This window comes from Lepisma saccharinum, chromosome 1 (genome assembly GCF_977018435.1).
Source record: "Lepisma saccharinum chromosome 1, izLepSacc3.1, whole genome shotgun sequence".
Lineage (NCBI taxonomy): Eukaryota > Metazoa > Arthropoda > Insecta > Zygentoma > Lepismatidae > Lepisma > Lepisma saccharinum.
The window spans coordinates 34,071,719-34,086,611 of NC_139229.1; the positions used below are offsets into that span (position 1 = coordinate 34,071,719).

The following is a 14,893-nucleotide window of genomic DNA, read 5'->3' on the forward strand; positions in this document are numbered from 1 at the left end:
GAAGGAGGAACAAGAGAGGAAGAGAAAGAATGGGACTAAAAGAAAGAGAAATAGGGTGATGGAAAATCCAATGGAAAAAGGTGGAGAAAGAACGGAAGATAGAGAAACAAAAGAAGGAAAAAAGAGGAAGAGAAAGAATGCAACCAAGAAAGAGCTAAAATGAGGCCATAAATAAACAAATGAAGGTAGGCAGAAACACAAAAAGAAGAAGGAAAGGGATAAGGAGAAAGAATGGGACGAAGAAAGAAAGAGAAACTATGTTGATAAAGTAAGGTAAGACGGAGAAAAAAATAAACAGTAGAAGGAGAAGAGAGAAAGGAAGTATGGGGGAGAAATAAAGGGAAAATAAGGAAATAGAGGATCAAAGGATAGAGAACGACAAAGATAAACATAGACAAGGATAAGAGAGAGAGAGAGAAATAGAAAAAACTCAGAAATCAACAAGGAGAGAGAGAGAGAGAGAGAGAGAGAGAGAGAGAGAGAGGTAAAACAAGAATGACTCACAGTCATGTCGCCAGTATATTCCAGTTCAAAACACAATCTTCATAATTTAACCACGTTGGAAATTTTACTGCCCCAATACACCTTAGTTGTGTTCATAGCTATGTTTAACATAGTATATACAATGTGCATTTACTCGTGTTGGAATCTTGGCAACAATTAACAAACACATTCTAGGTGTACTAGGTACACTCTGTATATACATGGTAGAGTTGAACATAATTCTCTTAATCAAATTTAACGAGCCTGTGCGGGGTAAAAGGAACAAAACATTACTAAATTGCGACATTCATCACACACCAACAAAGTTTACATTTTACAATGAGTAAAAAGGAATTTCAATTAGCGATGCTCTCCATATAAGGGCACTTGTGGGTCTACATTGATCAGTTGACTGCCTACAGCGAAATGGATTGATATGAAGTGAAATACGAGAAGCCTCATTAAAAGGATTTCTATACCCAATGAGAGTGCACGTGTTTGTTTGTTTGGAGAATGAAAAACGGATTTTCGCTCAAACAGTTCTGTTTTGTGCATATTGTTTGAATTTGAAGCAGTTCTGTTTCATTAGCACTCCATTGTCCACAAAGCAATAAAATGAAATACACTTCATTTCATCCGGCGAAAATGCTTATAGACTATATGGCACCAGTTGTCACGTAATTCCATAGAAAGTATGTGCATTTCGATAATGGGGTAAATTATGTATAATTTATTCTGAGAGAAATATTAAGCACCATACTCCATGGCCTAGCGGTCAATATAAAGTAGGATGGTAAAATAGTTGCTGTTGTCAAACCGAGATATGCCATGGAATACATAAATATTGCTCGGTAACTTGTCCATGGCTATTGTCATATATTTTTCCCTGGCATCCTACGTGTTTTTAAGTAATTGATTTTTACGTAGCTAGTGAAGAGGTTGTCAGAAGCTTGTTTGGAATTTTGTTTCAATTTTTGAATCTCTCATTTCATAAAACAAGGAGAATAAACATGGCGATGAACACTGGTGTACGCAGAGGGGGTTGATGGGGCTACAGCCCATTCTCCGAAATTTTGAGAAAAACATTTTCAAATAAAGGCAGTGAAGAGCTCGGGGAGGAAAATCAGACTGGAAAATGGAAGCTCCCGTTTAAATTGATCCCTGATTGCCATTTTGGAGAGTAGAATGTTCGAAACATACGAAATATCTTATCACCTATACCGTTCCCTAGGAAGCAGCCATGTCCTATCCACCTTTTACAATTCCAGCCACTCCCGAAGAAAATCCTGCGTACGCCAGTGATGATGGACGATTTGCTTGGCATAGAGTGGGGTATGGTGAACGCGAAGAATTTGTGAACACACAAGTATGAAGCTTCCGTAAAGTTTCAATAAGGCTAAATTGATGCTACAATCTTCCGTATACTACTGGATGGAGTTATCTTGTATTGCCATTACTGTGGAAGCCGTTGTTCAGTAGCGAAACAGTTGTTTGCGATTTGTTATACGTAGACAGACGCGGCGATTGGGTTCCAAAACCGGGGGGAGGGCAAGATGCCAAAACTGGGAGAGGCAAACACAGTATATTTCCCTTTGTAAGGTTTATGAGAGTGCGGGGACAAAAGTGGGGGAGGGGGCAGCTGCTCCCATACCTCCCTTAATCGCCGCTACTGTAAGTAGAATATACATTTCGGAAGGAGGTTTGTGTTATTTGCTTTAACGTCGTTCTAGAATTCACATATGAATTAAAAAGTAGGAAGTCAGAGGAGTGTATCTATTTTTTGGCATTGAATACGGAAGGTTGGAACTTCAGGTGCTGAATAAAGTAAATGGCTGGTTTTGGGGTTAATGGCTTGTTCGTCATTATCTCTCGCTGTCAATTGAAAGTTCTCCCTCAATTTCTCAATTAAAAATATGCAATAATTATATAGCATGTTTATTGATCGACATTAACGATGATGTAAATATATTAATATATAGAAACTGTGTTTGAATTCCTTATAGTTTTAAGTTTTATTGCCCGACAGGGTTTATATTTTGGCTATTATTATGTTTCATATCATCTTCAAGGTTACAAAATTGTTGTTTAGAAATTATATATGGAGCTTTTCTTGGTCTTTAAGTTAAGACGACCTATTAAGAAATAACCTAACTTTATGCATGACATAATTCTAATAATATCAAACGTGTAAAATTCCTAATATCAGAATTCAATGTAACATTGTGTATGAGCAACAACAAAAAAGATATATTCATCACAAAATACTGAATAACTGAAGCATAATTTTAAGCATTTTTGTTGTTAACAAGTAACTCAAAATATGCATCTCCTTTAAGTGTTCACCATTACCCAACTCTCCCTTATGTATCCCATTGTATATTGTGACTAATTTATAATAGTATCAATAGTACGTTTGAAGTACGAAGAAAAATACTGTTAATAAAGTAAAACCTCGTTAATCCGGACTAATGGGGGGATAAGTTAACCGGATTAACGAAAGTCTGGATTAACTGAAATAACCTAAAAGAACAGTAGAAAGTGCATTAGAACTCCGTTTATAGCAACAAAACAAGTTTATTATGGTGTATTTAAAGGACATACAGTACAGAACAAAGTCTCCCGGGAACAGAATTTCATCAGTGGTTGACTGCCTTTTCTTTGGGAAGTTCTCTTGTTGACTTCTAGCCACATCTAAAACCTTGTATTCTGATATTTTATTTTTGCCTGTCCGGATTAAGCGAAGTCCGGCTTATCGGGGTCCGGAGTAACGAGGTTCTACTGTATTTAATGTTGTTGAAGTTCTTGGCAACAAAGCAAGAGAGAGGAGTTATACACATATCAACAAGGGGACACACTGATACAAGGGAAGGAGAAGCGAGAGAAGAAAAACAAATGACTGTCAACTTTTTTTTCCGAGATGTTCTTATGCCATGATTTTGTGATATTTACATCCTAAAAACTTAAATGAAGTAACGAAGATTTATTTGTTGTTTTAATCCCACTTTAATGACAGTTAGGATAATCGTGACTGGGCCTACATTATAAAATGAGATCCTAACAACTGTGTAGTGTGCCTGCGCCGGGAATCGGACCTGGAACCCCTTGATTACAAGGAAAGGCCAAAAAACACAAGAAACTTTAAAAATAGTATAGGTTATTTTTAAAGATTCGTAAATTCAATTATTTTTAACAAAATTTAAGAATATTTGATTTATGCGTGAAAAAACATCTTTAATAACGTACTATTTCTACAACATTTGGAAACAAAAAATTCCAGTAGTATGTTACCAGAATATACCTCTGCCAAGTGTAAATTTCTCCGTCGCACATTCTGACATTATTTTCTTTCTAGTTCTTTTAAAATCGTTCGAATGGCGCTCTCTGTGTGTTGCGCCCTAGGCTTCACCCTCCCTGCCTACCCCTCGCTACTGGCTTGGAATATTGTGATTTGCTCAGAACTGGATACAACCAATATTATACTCACATTTCAGATATTGTATTCAGTACAGTACTTGATGTGCAGAATGTACACATTTTCCTCAGTAGCGACGTTGTTGATGCAACGTTTGTCTGAAACTCTCACGATATTTCGGCTGTTTTTGTATCTCCACAACGACAAGATGCTGATCCAAGAGCAATGATTGTTGCATTCCGTTTCCCGTGGGAAATCAACCGAGTCTATAAGTTCCTCATCGATTTTGTATTGGTACGGGGAGCGCACGTACACCCGACAGCGAAAGAAACCGTAGGCGAATTGTCCATCACAGTTTTCATTCGGTCCATATTACAGGATGTGATGACAATGAATCGAAATAATGACGTCAATAAGCAGAGAACAATGCCTGCTTCGAACCGACATCGTTTCATTTCTTAAAACAACACAGGATGTAGAATAAAAAAATAATTAAAATAGCGGTGGACAACTTGTCTACCATCATCTTTTTTGCCTTGACTGTACATCTCCTACTAAGCAAACTGGTGGTTTGTTGTCAGTGGTCGCTTGACAAATCGCACTTTTAGTTTGCAATGAACATTAAGAGTTTGATAGTTTTTCTTGTATGTACGCATTTCTTGCGTTGTTGAATTATTTTCCTGTAGTTTACGGTTATTATTTCGTTGTGACGTTTCAGGAGAACACACGCTCTCTTCATCAGACATTTATTTTCATTTTGACTAAAGATACAGTTATAATAATGGTTAGCAATTTTAACAATCTAAAATTTAATTTAACACAAAACATCAAGAGACTTTGTGAAAACAATGATGAATTTGAATTACCTGATATTTGGGATTCATAATTTTAAATAAAAAAATAATGTGATCAACATTTTTTTATCTGACATAAAAATAAAACAGACTGCTTCTTTTCACAGTTAAGTTGCTATATTATAACAATGTAACATTGACAACATCCATTATATAACGGTTTCTTTTTGTTTAAAAAATTGCTAACCCTTGTTATAACTGTATCCTTAGTCAAAATGAAAATAAATGTCTGCTGAAGGGAGCGTGTGTTCTCCTGAAACGTCACAACGAAAAACTGTTTTCTTATGCTTGTAATAACTGTAAACTACAGGAAAATAATTAAGAGATTGATTTGGTTCATTTTACTTCGCTCTTCTTCCACTTTTGGCTAATCGCGAAGATGAGGATGAGTGATGATATGGATAAATTGATGGACCGGGAACCCGTTGGTAGGCAGTGTGTATGGCTCGTATATATTTCTACATGTGTGGGTACATAAAATGTTTCTTATCATCATCGTAATGTTTGTTATATCTGTGTAGGACAGAAAAAGTAAGAACTCAGACTTTTGTATTAACTTCAATCAAACCTGAACAATTTTAGGACCTAAATGTAATTTTTTTGTCCACCTTTTATCTCCGTATCCAAAATAATTCAAACCACCGTAAACCTATTTGTTTTTCTGGTTATCTCACTTGTTCTATTTTCTAGGAAAATGTTTTTAAAGGAATGACAACTCCTTAAAAGTTGTGAAAATTATGTTGAAAATAACCACAAAAAGTTTTTAAAAATTGAAAAGAGAGAGAGAGAGAGAGAGAGAGAGAGAGAGAGAGAGAGAGAGAGAGAGAGAGAGAGAGATCTATATGGTTGAATTTTCCGGAGATTTATTATTCATAAACGGACTAATGAACACGCCTAACATATAAACATAGTGCTACGTGGAAGGGTCGCTAACATGTATACATAAAATGTATAGCGACTTCAAAACAAGGTGTTCCCTCCTGGGTTCGAAGACAAAGCTAGCGAAGAGACCAGGGATTTGTCAAGCTTCATCCCACACCTTAAAAATAATCCATCGCACCAATTCCCGGAGCCAAAGCCATTTGAAGGATCCTAGGGTGCCAGAAAAGAAGACCTCTCGCTTTCACAAGAAGTGCATCGACCTCCCCATGCATTGATCCTCAGAAATGGACGGACTGCACAACGTATTCAGAAGGTATTAAATTTCCATCTTCGCCACCGGAGGAGTGATTCCCGGGGGACGTTGGTCGATCATCAGCCGGCGCTCAGCCAAAAAGCGAATATTGAACAAAGAGATGAAGATAAGGAAGATGAACATTAACCCCAGAGTGCTTGGAGGGTATTGAATCCATGGAGCCATTGGATACCAATTGGCGGTTGGGAACGAGTTAAAGTTTATGGATAAAATGAATGAAGTCTATTATTGGATAGGGCGAATAGGTATAATTGGTTCTCCCAGCACTTCCTAAGTGTTTTTGGAGTTCGTGTTATAATAGTTCTAGGAAACAGAAAAGACTACTGGTAAAATTTCTTTGTATCTTTTTCGAAAGAATTTGCAGTCGTTCTTTCAACGCGGCATTGTCTATGAAGTGATATTGTGTGGAAAAGGAATAACACTGCAAAAATATGCAGACTTAACGGTCGTATTTTGTAAAACATATCTATGGAAACATTCCTGTGAATTTCAATAAATAAATTAACAATTAAAGTTTGGAAGCGGCCCCGGCGTTCACCCAGCGTCGAATAACATGGGTACCCGGGGGAAACCCTGGGGGGTAAAGGCGGTCAGGGGCGTGATGCTGATCACATCACCCCCACTCACGACCGGATCAAGAAAGTGTGGGGCGTTACCCCCACACCCCCTATACGCCTTCATGGCGTGGTGCTATGCACAGGGGAGCACTTTACCTTTTTTTTTTTTACCTTTTACAATTAAAGTTTTCCACACTAAATACGAGATTCTTGTCCGAAAAGAAAGTCTTTATCATTTGAAGAGAAAAGACCGATTACAAAGTATAGGGAATGCAATGTTACCATTTTCTTCCCTTTCTCTTACAGTCGACATCATCTTATAAAGATGTTTTTGCTTTTTGTGTTTACCGCGATTGGGAGGCCGAATATAAGAGCCTGTTGCCACAAACACGTGTTAGGAAGAGGGTAGGGGTCGAGGCAAAATTTCGTCAATAGGCTTCGGTGGGTATCAAGTGGTTTGTGCACTTTCTTGTTTTGAGTGGTTCTTGAAGCTCAAATGAGGCAATAGACGGCTTTGGTTTTTTGAATGCAAATTTATTCTATGTACGCAAATCATTATGATCATATGACTGTTTCCTCTTATTTTCTTTTAAAATTAGGGTTTCTCAAACCATTGATTTCTCTTGGAATTTTAAACACCCGTATTAAACAGTAATGATGGCTCACTAACTATTCTTTCAATGTGCACTTCAGCAGGTGTTCAATGTGTACCAGGCGGCAACGCTGTCGCCATAAACCCCATACTGTACTCTTAACTGGGGATCACCAATACCAAAGGCGCGGGAGGTGGATTAAGAAAAATCCATCCTCTGGTTTCAGCATCTCCCCTTTAGTTGACTCTCTATTTTTTCGGGGGGATTACATGAACCAAATTTATATAATATCTTGATGCTTCACAAGTAGTTACTTGAATTTCCCCTCCTCTGAAAGTTTTTCAAGTACTACATTGGATACAAGTGGAGGCGATTAGGGGGGGCGAGTGGGGCACTCCTCCCACTTTTTACCATTTTCCATTCTAAACATTATGTACCAAGGAAAAGTAAACTGTCCTTGCCCCCCTACTATTGGATCCCAATCGCCGCCACTGTTCGATACTACTTTTCAATTTCCCATTTACGCCTATACAACAGTGACGGCGCCATATCGGTGCAGTGTGCTGTGGTCGGATGAACTCCGGTCGGCCAGACCGCCTACTTTCTGGGTCCCAGCTAAAAAAAAAAAAAAAGAAGTCACAATTTTGTGTGTTTGTTCACATATTAAATGTCTACGAGCTTCACTCCAAATCATATTTATTTCATCGTCGTTAGTGCTATACAATAATTATGTGGTTGAAAAAGTTTCGGACCCACTATCTATAAAACGAATGCTCTTTATAGCGTCATATAATGTTATGGGCATAATGTGAAACAAAGTTAGCAAGCAGTAAGTTACCTCCGGTTGGAATATGCACATAATTACGCCCCATAGAAAGCAGGTTTAGCCATTCACTGCGCAGCAGAGACGTGTTTTCCATTGTTGGACTTTGCCTTTTTTCATGCTAAAAAACTCTCCCGTCCTGCAGCAGGATGCAGCTCCACCTCATCATCTCCTCCCATTGTTCGCTTCACAATTGTTGTCAAAAAGCCCGGAACATCCGAGTCGTGTCATATTGATCTACATCCGTGTTCCCGAAGCCTTGTGAGGGTTCAGAAGACTCCAGATTCCGAAACCGTTCGTCCCCGGTTCGCTGAATGTGAATAAGGAACGGATTTAGAGGTATTCTGCAGCCCCTCCACCCCGTCTATCTCTATCGTGTGGAGGATAGGACAAACAGCAAACGCCAGGTCGAATTAATCTCCAGCTTCCCGAGAGTGCACCGATAAGGGAAACATTAACGTGGAAAATATCTGACGAACTAGCTGCTCGTTCAGACATATGAACATCGTGTGCTGTGCAGCCATGCGCGTGAAACGACGCGATAACCTCTCTCACATTAAATGCCGGGGAGGCACCGGAAAATAATTTAACACAAGTTTAAATATTTGAACTACAAGTTGAACTTCAGTTTAGAAATTCTAGTTTTAAAGAAAGCAGTCAGTGAGCCGAATAATGTATTCGCTTGTCAGCGTTCTCAGAGTTCGGCGACGACAAGATACAGAAATACAGAATACTGCTAAACGAAGAGGACCAGACTTTGGCACGATACGATACATCTTCTCATTCTTCAAGCAAATGGTTGTCTTATTATAATGCTTGTCTGCACCCTGTTTCGGGAATATGTGGAGCAAGGCCGCACATAACTGTGGAGAAGGGGAGAAAGCGAGTGGGCTGAGCAAAGCAGCGCGCGTTGGTACAAACAGGTGGTAGCTGCAGCCGCGTTTTCCTCTCCATTGGTCTCCCGAGTCCTATTTACGCAGAGGAACATATCCAATTAAAGCGAAATTATGAAGCTTTACAAATCATATCTGTGCATAAAGTGAAGTTGAAAACACTCAAACAAACCGATGGCGCAGTTGTAACGTAATCTCTACTTGCACTGTAGGTCCATTCCCGATTAGCCTTTGTGTGCATAAAGTTAACACAAAAATTAATGAAAACTACTTTAAGGACACTTACCCAGTACGTTGTTTGTTGTAACGAGCACATAAAGAAGCCATAACTTGCATAATTTCGATGGCTGACAAAAAATGATTTCATTGATTGATTGATTGATTGAATTAGTTTATTTTACTTCGCGTTTTGTGCCTCTTGGCTAATTTGCGAAGATGGGGATGAATGATGAAATGGATGAATGGACATTCACAAACAACCAAGCCCGACCGGGATTCGAACCCGGGACCCTTGGCGTCGCAGCGCGATGTGCTAACCACTCGGCCACAGGGTCGGGCAAAAACTGATTTAAGAATCAGGTCCTGGACTTTGTGAAGACAACTCCCGAACCAAGAGGGCCTGGTGGAAATTCTGGCCGAGAACTCTCTCCCTTTCGACTCCCATCGATCGTCGTTTGTTCAAACTATCACCCAGGCATATTAACTCCTCCGTAATTAATGCAAAACGCAATGTCAAGAGAACTGACTGTTTGGGGAGTTTCTGGCGGGAGACGACTAAATGTACGCAATAGATCGCTCCCAGCTCCGCTCGAATTTCCACGCTTAATAAGAAGACAAACAGTTTTGCGCAACATCGGTTCACAGTTTGGTCCCATCTCCCGCTTATCCTTTCGATCTGCCTGTTTTGCAAGAGCCATCGTGCTTGGTCTTATCGGTGGAGATTAGCATATTAAAGTCCACTTTGCGCACGCAAGCTGTAGTACAGTATAGTATACAGGAGTGGCTCAAGATAAAATTTTCACCCAGGCGAGGTGTATTTGTGCCACCTTCCTCGTACTTTCCACACTGCCATCCGTAACTATCCACTCCCCATAAAACCTTGACCATTAACAGACTGAAAAGTGTGCAGCGCGCTATGTATTATCCGCACGCTGTTAAGCTGCAACGAATACCGGACTGCTTTATTTCACAAATTGGCTTCATAGCACGCTTTCACCACCTCGCGGCGTGCAAGAATACACCCCGTCATGCCCCTTGGATCTTACTGGGGAGGTAGGGTCTCAGCTTGGGACAATCGTCCGCTTGCGTGCAAAAAACATTCACAGCACTATAAGTGTTGCCAACCTTCTCGTCTCTGTCAGAATAATATCTTATAATGTCGTTCCCACGCTTTATTATACTGCTTTCATTTCCAAACTGCGCTTGAAGGTCACGGCATCGTCTCCCCACGCAGTATAATTAAAACAGAGTTCCTAATCAGTCAATTTATTTTTCAAGTACCCACACGTCTCAAAGCTCTTTCACAATCCCACTGCAAGGCTCCTCCTTCTACAGTAATTTTCAACATGCTTCATTGCTTAAACAATAACCTGCCTCTAAATGTTGACATGTTCTTGCAAGAACACAGTTTCTGACATTTGTTAAGAATGCATGTGTAACTTTTTATTTTTTCTGTGCCACATTGTATTGTTTAGTTGTTGCTTTCATGCCGATATTGTTTCAGTATAAATTGTTCATTCAGTACAGTATCTGAAACTTTAGGTAAATAAATAACTAACTCTCTAGTCTTCTTAAACCCGAAGGATTTTGGCTGCAGCAGCACAAGCCTTCCATATGTCCCTATCCTGGGCAAGATCAATCCAATTTTATCCATACTTTCGGACTTTCTTTAGCTGCATCTTAACGTTATCCCTCCATATTCGTCTTGGCCTTTCTGCAGGTCTCTTACCATCAGGTTTCCCAACAAGAATCCTGTAAACTCGTCTTTCCTTTTCCATTTGTACCACATGGCCTGCCCACCTAAGTCTTCTTCATTTAATTATCCTAATAATACATAAATATTTGCAAAGGAAATTAATATAAAATATATAAGCCAATGGAGAACAATATACAGCTGCATCGACATTATTTGGTAGCAATCATTTGTGAATTACTGCAGATGATTGTTTAAATCATGACTATAATTCTCTCTTTGAACTCTGCACCTCCTAGTGAGGAATGGATCAGCAACCAGAAATTTCACTTCGCGCTACCAAATGATACGATCCTTCACGTGGAAAGAGGAATTTCCTACTTTCTTGGGATTTCCTAGTGGAACTTAATGTGCTCCGTAGAGTGTAACACTCGCGTACCGCACAGGGAGCGGCCATTTTTACATTCCCCACAGAGGCAATTCTCTCACGAGTTAGTGCGCACCACTCTCTCCAAATGACCGTTTGAATTTATTGATACTTATTTGTCGGAAGTGAATGACTCCACTTCACAGCGATTACACAAAATTTGACTCTTTAAAAGAAGCGTGATCTGAACCCCAACGGTGCTACGGGATCTACAAGCTGTCAAGTTCTTCAGACGTTCTGAATCTGGGTCAAACGTAAAGACAGAGACGTTGGGTCCTTTGGACCTAAGGCTTGCCTAAGTTTATGTCTACCTTATGCTCACATAGGCTAATCGGGACTGTATATACTATAAGCCCCGTCTAGTTCGCTGCACTCCCGTGTCTAGTTGCCTACAAAGTGCAACACCTACTGTTGGATTAAAAATTATAGATACTCGAGTTTGGACTAGAATTAAAAATTAACCAGTAGACCTACATGAAAATGAGTTTAGCTTATTCAATTCTACGTTAATCTATGGTAACCAAAATTTTTCGACTATGCTTTATATTTTTATTTATATTTTAATGCACAAATATAGAGAGGTGCTGACTGTGCCAGTGACCATTATTTAGTAATTGCTAAATTAAGAGAAAGACTCGCAGTGATAAATCATAAGCAACAAAATCTAAAAGTTATAAAATTTAATACAGGAAAGTTTACTGATGAAAGAATTAAGAAATATTACCAAATTAAACTGTCAAATAGATTTGATGTTTTGCAGGATTTAAATCATGAAAATATAAATGAAACAGACGTAAATAAGAATTGGGAGCAATACGTAATGCAATAGAATCAGCAGCTAAAGAAAGTATAGGATACCATAAACCAAGAAGAAGTAAGCCATGGTTTGATAATGAATGTCATAATATAATAGAAATAAGAAATCAGGCTACACTTAAGTGGTTAAATAACTCTGATGATACAAATCTAAACAATTATAATAGAATAAAGCGAGAAGTTAACCGCACGTTTAAAAGTAAAAAAGAGATTTCTTGAAAAGCAAAATTAACGAAATTGAAACAAACAGCAAAAACAAAAATATCAGAGATTCATATAAAGGTGTAAATGAGTTTAGAAAGGGGTGGCAACCTAAAGTAAACTTGATAAAAGATAAAAACTGTGATTTTCTAGCTGACGCAAGCGATATTCTAAATAGATGGAAGAACTACTTTAATGACCTTTTAAATGTCCATGTAGGAGATAAATCAGAGGTAAATGAAGTCCACACAGCAGAACCTTTAGTTCCAGAACCTAACTTGACTGAAGTTAAAGATGCTATTAAAAGACTAAAGAATAACAAAGCACCTGGCATTGATTTAATACCAACTGAGTTAATTAAATATGGTGGAAATTCATTAATATGTCAAATTCATAAATTAATTTATTTAATATGGAATAAAGAAGAAATCCCTCAACAGTGGAAAGAATCCATAATTGTTCCTGTGTTTAAAAAAGGTGATAAAATGAACTGCAATAATTACCGTGGAATTTCTCTACTCTCAACAACATACAACATATTATCTAACATTCTTTTAGCAAGACTAACCCCATATGCTAATGAAATTATAGGTGATTATCAATGTGGATTTAGACGTAACAGATCAACTACAGATCAAATCTTTCACATAAGACAGACACTTGAAAAAAAAGTAGGAATATAATCAGAATATCCATCAGCTATTCATTGATTTCAAAAAAGCATATGATTCGGTCAAAAGAGATAAATTATATAATATATTAGTCGAGTTTGGAATACCTAAGAAGCTTGTTAGTATGATAAAAGTATGCACCAGTGAAACAAAGTAAAATTCGTGTGGGTATTAATATGTTTGACAAATTTACAATTCATGATGGGTTAAAACAAGGAGATGCATTATCTCCATTGCTCTTTAATTTTACCTTAGAATATGCCGTTAGGAAGGTAAAAGAAACTAACGAAGGACTAAAATTAAATGGTGTGACTCAGTTGTTAGCATATGCAGATGATGTAGACTTACTGGGGGATGATATAAATATGTACAATTAAGAATAATGCTAAAATATTTTTCAAAACTGCTAAAGAGATAGGATTGGAAGTTAACAAAGAGAAAACTAAATATATGCTTACAGGCCGAAACCAAATGTTAGGTAATAATCAAAATCTAATTATTGATAACAACTCGTTTGAATGAGTTTCCAAATTCAAATACTTAGGAGTAATATTAACAAATGAAAATTATATTAAAGAGGAAATAAAAAGTAGGCTTAATTCAGGAAATGCATGTTACTTCTCTCTTCATAAACTTTTGTCTTCTCGTTTAATATCTAAGAAACTAAAAGTTAAAATATACAAAACAGTAATTTTGCCTGTAGTATTATATGGGTGTGAGACTTGGTCCCTTACATTGAAAGAGGAACATAAATTGAGAGTATTTGAAAATAAAATCCTTAGGAAAATATTTGGACCTAAAAGGGATGAGGAGACAGGTGAGTGGAGAAGGTTACATAATTTAGAACTACATAATTTGTATTCATGTCCAGATATTATTATAATAATTAAATCCAGAAGACTTAGGTGGGCAAGCCATGTGTCACGAATGGGTGAGGAAAGAGGAGTTTACAGGATTCTTGTTGGGAAACCTGATGTTAAGAGACCTGTAGGAAGGCCAAGACGAAGATGAAAGATGGAGGGACAACGTTGAGATGGACCTAAAGGAAATCGGTAGGGATGGAAGAGAGTATATAGATCTTGCTCAAGATAGGGACAGATGGAAGGCCTGTGTTGCTGCAGCCATGAACCTTCGGGTTTATGAAGGCTAGAGAGTTAGTTAGTTAGTTAGTTAGTATATGCTTTATATTATTTTATCGTCGTGAGAACAAAAAAAGGGCCGGTTTTTTGAGTTTCGCAAGCGGTCGCTCTTTTTGAAATTCTATAAAACAAAAACGGATTGTCTGATCGTTATAACATTTTAGTATGCTGCAGGCAGAGGTTTTAAACACAAAATTTTCAGATTTTTAAAATTTGTTAAAAGACCGTGATCAATTTTACGAAACAACTTTTTCTTAGTATTGGGTAGTCAGTCCTACAAATACAATATTAGTCTTGTTTTGAAGCTCTTTGCATCTGTTTTTAAAATCCATTACCGTTGTCCATTCACATTGAGAGACAGATTTTATTCAGATTTTTATTCAGCGGAGTAAAGAACGTAAAGCGGAACGTGGCAATACGGCATACAGGGATCTCGGTTGAATCGCGGAAACTGCGGACTGGAACTGTAAGTCTGTGCCACGTTTCACGTTCATCTTTTCTCCGCCGAATAAAAATCTGTATAAAATCTGTTTCTCAATGTGAATTGACAACGGTAATGGATTTTAAAAACAGATGCAAAAGGCTTCAAAACAAGACTAATATTGTATTTGTAAGACTACCCAATACTAAGAAAAAGTTGTTTAGTAAAATTGAGCACGGTTTTTTAACAAATTTTAAAAATCTGAAAATTAAGATTTGTGTTTAAAACCTTTCTGCCTGCATCATACTAAAATTTTATCACGATCAATCAGGTTTTGATTTATAGAATTTCAAAAAGAGCGATTGTTTGCGAAACTAAAACAAACCGGCCCTCTTTTTGTTCTCACGACGATAAAAAATATAAAGCATACTCGAGAAAAATTGATTAGCATAGATTAACGTAGAATTGAATAAGCTAAATTTTGAAGTAACTCGTT

At 37.7% G+C, this 14,893-nt stretch overlaps 1 protein-coding gene across 1 annotated transcript in view; it reads right to left on the reverse strand.

Moving 5' to 3' along the window:
- The window catches only part of Elk (Eag-like K[+] channel), a 647,431-nt gene that overhangs the window by 241,767 nt on the left and 390,771 nt on the right, over nt 1-14,893 (reverse strand). The window lies entirely within an intron of this gene.